This window comes from Dipodomys merriami, unplaced genomic scaffold (assembly GCF_024711535.1).
Source record: "Dipodomys merriami isolate MVZ:Mamm:240054 unplaced genomic scaffold, mDipMer1.0.p SCAF_172, whole genome shotgun sequence".
Lineage (NCBI taxonomy): Eukaryota > Metazoa > Chordata > Mammalia > Rodentia > Heteromyidae > Dipodomys > Dipodomys merriami.
In genome coordinates, this window is record NW_027203071.1 from 361,802 (window position 1) to 375,222 (window position 13,421).

Sequence of the window (13,421 nt, forward strand, 5' to 3'; positions counted from 1 at the left end):
ACTTGAAATAATACTGTATACAAATTTACAAGTGAAACCAAATATACTTGAATAGAGATCAGTGGCCATCTCTCCAGAACTGGAAATGTTCTCCAACATAATTCTTAGCACAGTGTATTCTAGTTAACTCTTCACTTTGTAGGTGGGATACTGAAGGCACACACAAAGTAAGTGGCTTCCCAAAAGTCACTGGTAATAAGGACAGAGCTGAGAGTCAGACTTCAGGTGTTTCCCCTCCCCCTAGAATATTAAAATGAAAGTTGAAACAAATACATTGAGACTAATCAGAATCCAACTGCCAGTGCAAAGCTAATAGTCTTCTAGGACTATAACTTTCTATTTTATAATTGCAATAAACTTTATAGTAATGAAAAGAATCCAAGAGGTTATTGTGTGCATTCTAGACAAATTCCATTCAAAGGAACTTTTCACAATGGAAATGTTTTATACCTATGCTAGTCCATACAGAGCAATTGCAAATGGGATAATATTTAATTATATCTAAGTTCAAATACCCATATGTACTGATGGTAACTATTTTAGGGAGCACAGTATTGGGTTTCTCTTTGTTTGTTTGTTTTGGTAGTTTGAAACAAGGTCTCACTCTATAGCGCAGGCTGGCCTAGAACTCACTATGTAGCCCAGGCTGCCCTTGAAATCATGTTCCTCCTTCCTTAGCCTCCAGAGTACTGGGAGTTTAGGTGTACACCACCATGCCTGGCTTAGTTCTAGACTTCATACTGCCTTCTGTCTGTGAATGTTTCAAAGTTAACCAGGTCAAGTCAGAATTCTTGATTTTCTTTCTTGCTCAACCTGTTTCTCTCCCTGAGTAAATGAAGTCATTGTTGACCCAGTTGCTTGAGTGAAAAAAAAAATCTCGGTTTCATGTCCCACATCTACCTCATCAGCAAATCCTAATTGTCCCAGAAACCTATCCACTTCTCTCCATCTCTGCTGCTACCATCATAGAAAAGTACCCATATATCTCACCCCAACAGTCAAGAGGCTCAGAATTGGCCACCCTTAGCCCCTGATGCCTCTTCGGACTCCTTCACAGCACTGCTAAGCAGATGTAGCCAAACTCTTCATTAGGTCACATTGCTCCTTGATATGAAAAAAAAAAAAGTTTTAGAACTTAAACACTTCTGGAAATTATCTTTTTACTTCTTTCTATACGTATTCATTTTCTGTCTCCCATTACAAATAAGAACCTCATCAGAAATTATTTCCTTACTCACTGCTGTTATCTTCAGCAACTACCATCATGCTTAGAACACAATCTATGCCTGTAAACCTCTCAGCAATAGCTAAATTAATATTGTTATTATTGTAGAGGGAGATGAGATAGCAAATCAAACTACATTTGTAATTTATTAGTGACAGATGATGTTGCTATCCCTGTTCATGGAAAGTCTTTGCACTCAGACGCAGAGGGCAAGGTGGGTGTTAGGGTTAATTTTTAAATCTGTGAGTGGTAGGGTGGGCCAGAGCCTTGATGGAATCTCTGATGTGAGCTAAAAAGAGTGTGTTCTGTCTGCAGAGGTCTGCGCGTGTTCCAGATCTTGTCTACTGTTAAGTAATCCTGCAAGATTACTTTTCACAGTCATCCAGGAGGAGTTTAGGTAGTAACAGAAAGAAACATAGAATTCAGGGCAAAGATTATCCATCCCAGAGGCCAAATTGTAATGTGTCTTTCGTAGCATACACTACCAGTCAAGTCCACCAAGTACTTTTACTTAAGATCTATATACAGAGAAGATGAAGCTGATGAACTTGGAAATATGGTCTGTCCTGCGCTGTTTTGTTCCCTCTAATATTGAGCAAGTACAGGAAATAATTGTTTCGTCTGTACTGGATAGATTTAAAAGATGAAGTTAAAATTTGTTTTGTTATATCTGGAGACTACTCTGTTGTTACTAGTTTTGGGCTTTTTATATATTTATAATATGCATGATATTATAATATACATTATATAATATATCATATATAATATATATTATATATGTAATATATAGTTACTCATAATACATATTGTGTATTATGTTATATATTATATCATATATAATAAATTATATGATAGGTAATATATAATATATGTAATATATAGCTACTCATTATCATACATATTATGTATTATGTTATATATTATATCATATCATGATAGGTTTCTGTATATGAGTGTGTGTACACACACACACACACACCAAACACCTTACTAAGGTCTTGTAGAGACAAAAATGAATTACAGGATGATTCTCAATTTTCAAGGACCAATAAATGAGAAATTTGAGTTACTTGCAGTGGCAGAGTTAAAGGGACAATGAGAGTAGATAGTAATGGTGCCTAGTTGGCAGGAATGGGATAGCTGTTAAGTGGCGCTGTGGCTCAAGCAGTAGAGCGCTCGCCTTGAGCTGAAGAGCTGAGGAGGGACAGCGCCCAAGCCCAGAGTTCAATCCCCATGACCGACAAAAAAAAAAAAAAAAAAAAAAAAAAGAATGTCAGGTCTGGAACCAGATTGTCACAGCCTGGTACTGCCACTGACAGGCCTATGATGCTAGACTACTGACTTAACTTCTATGCCTTAGTTTACTTACCTGCTAAATAGGGCAATAAAATCTACCTCAGAGGATTACTAAAAGGGTTAGCAGAGCTTGTGAAGCACTTGGCTATAGCTCCATAAAGACCAGCTTTTATTGTTATTATCAGAAAGAGTGCCACATAACTGTTAACTGAATTGAATAATACTACATACTACTGGTACTTAAGAGTTGTGGCTGAAGGACAAAGAGCCCATTGGAAGTGCTAGGAATGGGGACAGACAGGAGGTCATGTGAGCTTTTTCAGACAAGGCTGAGGTGCTTGGACTAGATCATAAAACCTAGAGGACAGGGCTGGGAAGGCCGCTCAGTGGTAGAACACTTGAGCTTGTAGCCTTGAGCTGAAGAAGTTCAGCAGGTTCAAGTTCCCATGTAAGACAAGGCTACAGTGCCTTGCAGTGGCCTCCCCCCATGGGTTCTAAATGGTATTACTGACCGACTTACCACCCTTCTTCCTATCTGATATGGGTATGAAGATTGTGCATGAATTTGAGTATAGATTAATGGCTCACTAAATATAGATTAATGAAGTGGATAGGATGTGTTTTCTTACATGCTTTTGACTTAATTCTTCCAGTCTTAACTCCTTACCTCTGCAAAGACAGATACCAGCATGTCTTACTATAATCATAAGTGGACCCTTCCCTGAGAAAAATCACAAAGACAAAGTTTTTCATAAGTTTCACATACAGCACCTCTCCCTTCCGCCTGGGCCATTCACACAGGCCCTACAGGCTCGTTGCAGTTCTTCGGAACCCAGGCCTGCTATACTGGTTTTCCTGTTCCATCCCAAATTGTTTTTTAATTTAATTTTCTAGCACATCAGTAACCTTCCCAATTTGCCATCACTGCTAGTATCTAAACATGTTATGAGAGCAAACTTGGATCATTTGATGATTATAATTAAAACTAAAAGTAATTACCCTATTTTGAGCTGTTCAAATTTAATTGACAGTATATTGGCTAAGAGCATGGAATACAGGCAGAATGTCACCATCTTATAACCCTGGGTAAGTGACTTGGCCTCCCTTGATTTCCTCATTACAAAATGGGAATGATGATAGACTACCACTTCAAGTTATTTTTGTGAGGGTTAGTTGAAATAACAGGAACAAGAACAGGCACATAGGAAATGCTGTATATTTGCTCTCTCTACTTTATGATTTCCATTGAAATGACATTATTAAAGGAGGTTATGATGGATCACTGGGAAAAAGAAAATGGATGAATAAAATTTATATATACTTTTGACTTGATTGGCCAGCACCTGATCGTCACAAATGTATTCCCCAGACCTGTGCTGTCCTGCATGTAGAAACCAGCCCTGTGTGCTATTGACTACTTGTACTGTGGCTATCCTGGGTTGAGAGATACAACTGCATTGTGAAGATGTCCTATGAAAAAGAGAGGAGGAAAAGGAGAGATGCAGGTCTTTGTATCATAGGATGAACCAACCTATAGATCTGCTTTATTACATGAGGATCAAAGTGAATAAAACTATCATATTAGGGACTTTAGTTGTTGTTGTTCTGAGACTGGTACTTGACCTCAGTATCTGACACTTTCACTCATTGGCTGGTGCCCTTCAACCTGAGCCATACATCCAACATATATTGGGGACTTTAAAATTGGTACATTTTAGTTACTGTTGTCACAAAGAGCTACTGGAATGATACATATGTTAATCAGCTTAGCAGCTATTTTATAATATTTATGTATATTTCATAATGTCATGTTGTAAGCCTCAAATATACACAATAAAATTAGGTTAAAAATGTGAAATGTCTTAATTTTACATGAAATGATAGTATTCTGGATAAAGGGTTAAGTTTAAACTATTATTAAAATTAACAGGTTTCCTTTTTTAATGTGGTAAATAACACATGTAATGTTACACACATGGCTTGCATTCTGTTTCTCTTGAATAACACACCCTGAAGCTCACCATTATTGATAAGACAAAACTTTGTGGTAACTTTACTGCTGTCCACTGTTGGAAAGTCTGGCATGCCCTCCTGTTGTCCTTCAGGTTAGGCTGACCAGCAGTTTTTACGAGAGTCCATAGATGGAGCCTTGACTTGGTCCTAGCAGAGGGGGCTGTGAGACCAAGGGAAAAGCACCAGCTAAGGAGGCTTGTGCTGACTTAGAGGGGTTTGGATGAAAACACTACCATTTATAGTTATACTAGCCTCAGACTTTCAGCACTCCCTGAACTAGATGAGAAAACACTCTCTATTCAAGAAGTTGAAACGTAGAAAAAAAAATACACTTTCTCCTCCATTAGGAGCCAGAAAAAGCTTTGTTAATCTTTAACTAAAAGAATAAATACTCAACTTTATGGCAGTCACTTGGGACCAAAACACACTATCCGAATGTGATTTACTTACAGAATGTTTGTTTAATTCTGTTTCAGATTCACTCTCCTACTTGAAACCTGAAAACGTTGGACCACACTAAATTTTACTGGTAAGTTGCTCTTTCTTTATAAAACAAAGTGACTCTGACATTATTTTTGAAATGATATTCACACTTCTAAGTTAGATGTATCCTTTCCGGTACTATGACTAGATGTCTATATATTTGTACTTTTTCCTTTCCAGAATGATTTATGATGTTCCCATGCCTTCCAAAAACAAAAAATAAAGAGCAACTCATATTCTTTTGCTGAGAACATGGGTAAGGGAGAGCTAAGCCACTGCATACCAAATATTATTCAAATAAAAACTTTGCTTTGTAATGAAACTATTTCCAGGCTCCTGTTGATGGTCTGCTTGTTTCAAATAGTATCCAAAATAACAAACTGTTACTTCAGCCAAGGAATTCACAGTCCCTTGCAGTGTGTTATAATGAAAATTGACACACAGCTATAACATATCAGAGCTACACTCCTTATTACTGATCTGTATTTTAGTTGTTATTACAGAGGTGATATGCAGAGGGGTTACAGTTACATAAGTCAGGTATTGAGTACATTTCTTTTTATTGGACAGTATCAACTCTTCCTTTGCTTACTGATCTATTTTTTTTTAATCTCATTTCTCAACTTACCCAAACATGACTGTTAACTAGTTACAACAGTTTTCTGTTAGTAGAAAACATCCTTTAGAACCAAGAAAAAAAAGTGCACTTTTTAAGTGGAAATGCTTTTCAGGCTTCATGTAGAATCACTGGTATTGCAGCTGTTCTGTTATTGTCAGAGTGTAGCAGTTAGCTTTTGCTGTATAACAAACAAAGTCACTCACTCAAAACAGCAATTGCTTAATTTTCTGGGCCAATTCTGTAATTCTTTTAGTTTCAACTGAGATTATTCATGTATCAGGTCCAAATCAGGACAGGCTTTTTTTTTTCCTGTGGGTCACCTGGCTGTTGGCTGAAATGGTAAGCCATGTTCTTCATTGTTCTTCAATGAAGTGCTCTGTTCACTTGGTGATTGGGCCTGGTGTCAAGAGAGACAGAATAGTCTTGAGGCCAAGTGTTCCCACTGCACTCTGTAGGCTAAGGCAGGTTGTATGGGTAACCTAGATTCAGGAGGTATAGGTAAGCGTTCTTGGTGCGAGGATCTCATCACAGTCTCATTGCAAGGAGCATGGTTACAGGGAGGAGAAGTATAACCACCTGGCCATCTTCTGTAGTGTTTATGGATCACAGCTGGGTAGAATATGAACCACATGCATATCAAGAAGACTCAGGTCATGCTCTCATCTCATTGCCTAGTTTGACTCCATCTTGATGAGTAACACGTAGAATCATAGACTCACTTCTTGGTATCTAAAATGTCAGTCTGTTCAGTGGGCTCCTCAGTGGCCTTGTGGGTACCAGGTTTTCCACCTTTCAACCCTGCAACGCTGTACTGCCACACTAGCTCACACTAGTCACCCTTCAGTTCACCTTACAGGATGCTCCTCTCTGACCAGAAGCCATCCCTGCCCCTCCACACTAGCTGTCATACCAGCCTAGGCTTCTCTCTGACTTTTCTACTCTACCTATCTGGCCTTGTGCTTTCTCGCTCACCTCCCACTATTCCTTTATTCTTGCCAGACTTCACTTTTTACCATTTATCTTCAAAGCGTCTCATTCTGCAGACCTCTTCTACATGGAAATCTTCCCCATTTTTACAAGGCCTAATGGAATCTTCCCTTCTCTGTATCATGACCTCACTCCTGCTATCTGTAGTCTCACTGACTCTGAACTCCTTTCAAGCCAACTAGTACGCTCTTGACTCTTTTCACTTGGCTGCTCTTTCTTCCTTGGTTGCTTTGTTAACTCTTTGAGAGCAGAAGGTTCCATATGGCTTCTTAGTGGCCTACAGCATGGGCTGAGAGTGCAGTGGGAACTTAGTCAAGCAAGAAGCAGCCTGGACACTGCATCCATTGCCATAATACAGACACACATAGTCCCTTCTACCCGGTCTTGCACATTCCTTAGATTTGAGGTTGACCCAGGGATCTTAAAGCACCCCCATGATTCTGATGTGGTGGTTATGCAGCTGGCCATCACTTGTTTTTGTTACAGAAAGAACAAAAAAATTTTAATAAGATTTACGTTAGACCTTATCAATGCAATCTTTCCCTATTTGGAATGTAAAAATAATTTTTGGCTTGAAAATTGCCGGGAAGATAATAAGATGTAGTATGTTCAAAAGTTTTACAGTGTAAAGTGATACAGTGTAATTTAAACACATCCATTGAGTGTGCATCTGTGAGTAATCAATGTTTTGCAGAACAGTTATCTGCCTGATGGTGGTACAGCCCTAGGCAATGACTAGTTAGGCAGCAGCTGGGAAGAGATAGACGTAATAATGGCAGTAGTGGTAATAAGTAGTGTCTACTGGGGGTTTTTTGGTAATATAATTTTATTGTTATCATGAAGGTGTTGTGCAGAGGGGTTACCATTTCACAATTCAGGTAATGTGTATACTTCTCTTTTGGAGGGTGCCATACCCTACTGGTTTTTGAATGATAACTGTATGCTAGAATAATGTTAGCTGCTGTACATGGAGCTTTTTTCAGAATTACAAAATGATTTGCCCACCTGTTTGCTTACATCTATACCATTTCTATAGTATATTCTATCATTAGTGCATCATTTACATGACGAATTATTATCATTCAAAATACCTTGTTAAAAGGTTCCTGTCCTGAGAGAGGAAGGGAGGTGAGCTATCAGCCATTGACAAGGTCAAACACAAAGTCCTGTAGAGGTAGGAGATATTTTCATTTGGTGGAAGAATTGAGTAACAAGAACAAACTATAGTACTAAAGAGAAGTAGGTGCTCCGTGCCCAGGGATAGGCCTGAGGGCATTCAGTCACCCAAGGAAGGATGGAGTGTACAGGAGGTAAGTCGAGACAGAAGGAAGACAAGAAGACGACTCAGGTGTTTGCTGAGTTGGCAGCTTGGCCCAGGACTATTTCTATCCAAAGCCACCACCCCTCCCTCAGCCTGCTCGCTTGGAGCTTCCCCATAACCACTGCCAGAGTAGGCAGTACTTGTAAAATGTGCTCCACTGGCTGCTCGATGTATGTTCTATCATTTTTGTTAGTATAAATTAATTTTACAATTGAGTTTCATTGTACCATTTCATACATGCATGTAACATACTCTTGATCACATTCATTCTCTCTTTGTTATTCTTTCCCTATTCTCCTCTTTTCTTGCCTCTCCCCCCCCTTTTTTTTGTTGGTTGTGGGACTGGAACTCTAGGCCTGGGCGCTGTCCATCAGCTCTTCAGCTCAAGGTAAGCGTTCTACTTCTTGAGCCACTACGCCACTTCTGGTTTTCTAGTGATTAATTGGAGATAAAGAGTCTCATGGGACTTTTCTTTCCCAAGCTGGCTTTGAACCATGATCCTCAGATCTCAACCTCCTGAGTAACTAGGATTATAAGCATGAGCCATTGGCACCCAGCTTCCCTCCTTCCTTTTTTTTTTTTTTTTTTGGGTCTGGTCATGGGGCCTGAACTCTGGGTCTGGGCGCTGTCCCTCAGCTCTTCAGCTCAGGGCTAGCACTCTACCACTTGAGCCACAGCGCCACTTCCAGCTTTTTTCTTTTTGCTTATGTGGTGCTGAGGAATCGAACCCAGGGCCTCAGGCATGCAAGGCAAGTGCTCTACCACTGAGCCACCTTCCCAGCCCTTCCTTCCCCTTTTTTAGTGGTTTCCATTATGCTGTTTCATATAATGTACTTCTATAGTATTTTCATGTACATCATTATCATGTCCTTTCCTCTCCTCTTCTACCTGTTGATTTCTTTTTTTAAAAAAAGTCCCTTTTAAAATCGTGGCATATTATTGTTTCCACATATAAGTGAAAACATGCAATATTTGTCTTTCTGAGCTTGACTTGTCTCTCTTCAAAATGATCTTCACTTCCATACATTTTTCTGCATCTGACAGAATTTTGTTCTTCTTGAGGCTATTTGTTGAATACATACCACATTTTCTCTAACCATCAGTTTTTACACATCTAGTCAAGTTCCACGTCCTGACTGTTGTAGTAGTAGTGCTGCTGTAAGCATAGGTATACAGGTATCTCTCTGTATTTACATTGCCACTAACATTTCCCCCTATTTTGTTTGTTTCCTTGATATAGCTAGTCTGTTTTCTGTTACTTTGGTTGAGGTGGTCTAGTCTATGTGCCTATCTTCTTTCAGAATTTTTAAGATGGGTTTTAAATATCCATATAATGTATTGAGTTTCAGAAGGGGGAAAAAGCCGTGAAAATGGAAATGCGTGGAAAAGGAAAGTAGGGTGAAGTCTGAGGTAAGATTAGGCCCCATTTTATGGTGGAAGCTTATACATTTGCCAGCAGATCATTGGCCCTTGAGCTTCTGAGCAGGCAGTCCCAGAAAAGACACACACACTCATATAACAATTCACAGTGGCCAGAAAATAAAGCCTAATAATTACTAAGAAGAAGCAATGTGAGCAATTGAAGATTGGTTCTCCAGGGTGCTCCTGAGGAGAATAACATCCAGGATCCCTTCAGTAAGTACAGTGGACCAGGCTCCATTTAAGTATGATGTAACACCTGAGTGTGGTCCAAGAAAAACCCTTTCAGGACAGGTATTCATTTCTTTGTTGGCCTTGCTTGAGCTGAGAAGAGTAGTTTCCACTGGAATAACAAGTACCTTTATTCATTGCCCCCCTTTCCTCTAGCCTCATGATGGACTTCACAGATTGACATTGCTTCCTGATGTCAAGCCTTGGCATTTATCTGTAGACTAGATTTGGCACCTGGATTACAATCTACTTACCATCCCTTTCCCAAAAGAATAAAAAAACAACTTGCTGCTACTACTCTGAATTTTCTTTCTTTCAACGACCAGTCCTTCTAAATTATGACTTCATCTATAGAATGGCTTTTTGATACTCACAGTTTATACTGACCCTGACTGCTTTGATCTGTATGACTCTCTATCCTTACATCTATGTGCCCTTCTGTTCTGATGTCCATAACTCTGGACCACTTCCTGTACTGGACTATTCAGTTCCTTTGGAGTGAGTTTGAGAAGCTCATGGAACTTCCTTCTAAACCACATACTTGATTAATAGTAGCCAACTCTGAATTATGTTTCTATTGCAATTTATGCATTCTTCTTCAGATTTGTAACCTTAAAATTTATTAAAACAAGTAGTGTCTGTTTAATGACAGTACTGGTAAGATGAACCACTGGTACAGAAGCTGATATGGGAGTTATGTTAAACCCAGACTTTCTGTGGGGTATTTCATAGACAGAAACAATATTAATTTGGTCACTATTATTATTGTTATTATTATTATTATTATCAGAAAAGAGGCCAATATTCCACAAGGACTGCCCATAAAAAGTACTTTCCTTTGGGGAGTTATTTTTCTTCTGATTGGGTTTATTATTGTGGTTGTTGTAGTCAAGAGAAATCTTACCTAGTTTCTTGGCTTACATGACTGGTATGTTCAAATTGCACAGGCTTCAGACACAGCTTAAAAATTGCCCATCAACTATTTATGTTCTCTCCCCATCTGCCCCTCTCTGTACTCTGCCTTCTTAGCTCTCTCAGCTTCATTTTCAGGGACACTGTCCCTCCTTGGCCATCATTTTCACTTGGATCTCAGTTCTCACTTGGATCTTACAGTTCTAACTATAATGGGAAAGAGTCATCTTGACTGGCCCAGTTTGATTCCCTGCCTGAATCATTGTGGCCAGAAGTGAGCAGTGGGCAGCAGTATCTTGTGACCAGGGTTGTCAACATGTCCCTGAAAGACAGCAAATCCAACCAGTACTACATGAAATGGATTCTCCATGGAAACAGGAAGGGCTCTGTTATCAGAAGAAGGAAGAAAGAGAAATTAGAAATTCTTCATTTGGAATCTATCAAATTTAAAAGGTTTCCAGGCACCAGTGGTTCACACCTGTAATACTAGCTACTCAGGAGATCTGTGTGCTGCGGTTTGAAGCCAGCCCAGGTAGGGAAAACCTCTGAGATTCCTATCTCCAGTTAACCAGCAAAAAACCAAAAGTGGAGCTGGGATCAAAGTGGTAGAGCACACAGCTTGGGCAAAAAAGTTAAGAGACAGTGCATAGGCCCTGAGTTCAAACCCCAGTACCAGCACAAAATAAAAAAAAACTTGGAAGGTCGAAAATTAGGTTCAACTTGGGTGATATTTCTGTGTACTTCAACTTTAGTGTCACAATGCAGACTACCAACCATGAGCATGTGGTGAAGGACATCAGGAAGGGACCCATGGTAAGTCCTGAGGACTTCATGTTCAAGGATCTACAGCAGTCTTTCTTAACCTAGAGGCATTGGCTGGGCTTCTGTGGATTTGTTGAGCCTTCTGTAATTATTTCAAAAATGATGTGCATGTACTATTCTGCTGGAAAAAGCATCATGCTTTCCATTAGTTTCTTGTTTGACTCAGCCACTCTCTTATTTCTGAAGGATTATTTGCCTGACTTGCTCTAGTTGTGTTAGTTTTGGCTAGTTTATGTCTTATACATTTATCTCTGGCCTTGACTCAACTAGTGAAGTTTAGTGTCCCTAGTAAACATAGCTTCTGATGAAACAGACACAGTGATGTCAGTGGCTGAGCATGTTGCATTAAATTATACGTTGAGGTTTTTAGGCTTATATGTAAGCAATCATAGTTGCCATTTATCTAATACCAGGCTGTGTACTAAGTGCTTTCTGTGCATTATCTGAACTGTATTTATACACATGACTATAATTCTGAGAATCAAAGTCTGTTATAGTACCACCTGCTAGAACCAGCACCTTCCAGCTGCCTTTGTACATTGTCTCCTTTTCCCCCACCCGTCTGCTATGGGTCCTCCTCTTTCTCCCTTCCCACCTTCAGATGATAGGATTGTAGAATCCTTGTGTTGGAAGAGATCACTGACTGAGATCATGCAGGTCTGTTCTTCAAACTCTCCTCTTTGATTTTCTCACTCAGGGATTCCTGAGGAAGAAGGGTAGGAAGGATCTTGATTCAATTATAGATATTCTCTGAAAACCCCACTCATCTGGGTGAATAGAGCTGCTCAAGGTTAGGTGTCACACTTGGTCTAGTACAGGTTCCAAGAACTCTACTTACTTACCCACCCTGTGTGACCTAACTTTTTCTGAGTTGCAGTTTCCTTCCCTGTCAAAAGGGACAAAGATACCTGCCCCGTGGAGTTGTTAGGGGTACTGAATGAGGTAATGTCTGTGAAGTCCTTGGCCCAGTGCCTGCCGTCAGTGCTTAGCAAATGTTAGCTGTAACTAAAACATTATACAACATGCTCGTAAGACATGATTAAGCCATGGTTTTCTTCTCGTTTCCCACTGTTCCTTTCAAGTTTATTTGGTGGGGTATGTTTTTCTACCTCTTGGATACTCAGATAGTGAAAAGTCCTAAGGCCACTTAAAATCCAAAGCTCTCTTTCCTTTCTCCCTTCCTCCTCCCCCATGTTCTCAAGCTCCAGTGCTCTCCTTCTCCTGTAAAAAGGGGACTTCTTTCACTCCTGACTCCTTCCGTGCCTTTCTCCAAGCCTTCTCTGTCAGATCTTTCTCTTTACACTGCCCATGATCAGGAAGTACTCTCCTCCGGTTGGTTGCTGCTCTCCCTCAGCAGCTCCTGGTCCCCAGGTGGGCCCTCTCATGGAGTCCTCTGACTCTTAAGCCCATGTGCTAATGGGTAGCATTTGTTCTGAGGAGACCTAGGCCAGCACCTAAGAGTGCTCCCATTTCTTCATGTCCTGCCGGGGAAGGGACAAAACCATCTACTCTATGGTGGGCAGTCCCACCCTCCTCCCACATTTTAGTCCTTCAGGCAGCAGTTCCATTCAAGTGATGCGTTTGAAACCCGTCTCTAGGCTTGATATGATGGTGCAGCCATTTCTACCCACCCATGTTGGGGGTAGTAGGGATCAGAGCATTTCTTCATTGACTGCTCTTCTCTTTCCACTGTCCCATCCTGTTCCTATCTTCCTTATGGGTCCTAGAGCCAGCTAGATTGATTTCTCAGAAATTTCCACATTACAGCCTGGGCCCTTGCTTTGGAATTTCCCAGTGTTGAATCTTGATGCTGCAGTGGAAACTTCCACTTTAGTGTCTTGTTATATTAACTCTTAACCCCTGACCCACTACATGAAACTCCATGTCAACACCCTGAAGTGGTCCTTCATCCCCTGCTATCTGAGCATGGGACATTCTCCTGCTCCCTCCTGTCCTCCCAAACCATCCCTTTGGGTTTACAGGTGACTTAGACATGGAAGGGTGCTGCTGTTCCTCCCAAGCCAAATCTTCTTTTATTTTTTTGTTTGTCATAGGGCTTGAACTCCGGGCCTGGGCGCTGAAGCCAAAGCTTC

General features: G+C 40.3%; 1 protein-coding gene across 3 annotated transcripts in view; it reads left to right on the forward strand.

Annotated features, from left to right (window-relative positions):
* The window catches only part of Gng12 (G protein subunit gamma 12), a 134,377-nt gene that overhangs the window by 53,795 nt on the left and 67,161 nt on the right, over positions 1-13,421 (forward strand). For all 3 annotated transcript variants that reach the window (XM_070025758.1, XM_070025757.1, XM_070025759.1), the window contains exon 2: positions 5,011-5,063. The gene's annotated coding sequence lies outside the window, so the exon portion shown is untranslated. The remainder of the gene's footprint in view (positions 1-5,010; positions 5,064-13,421) is intronic.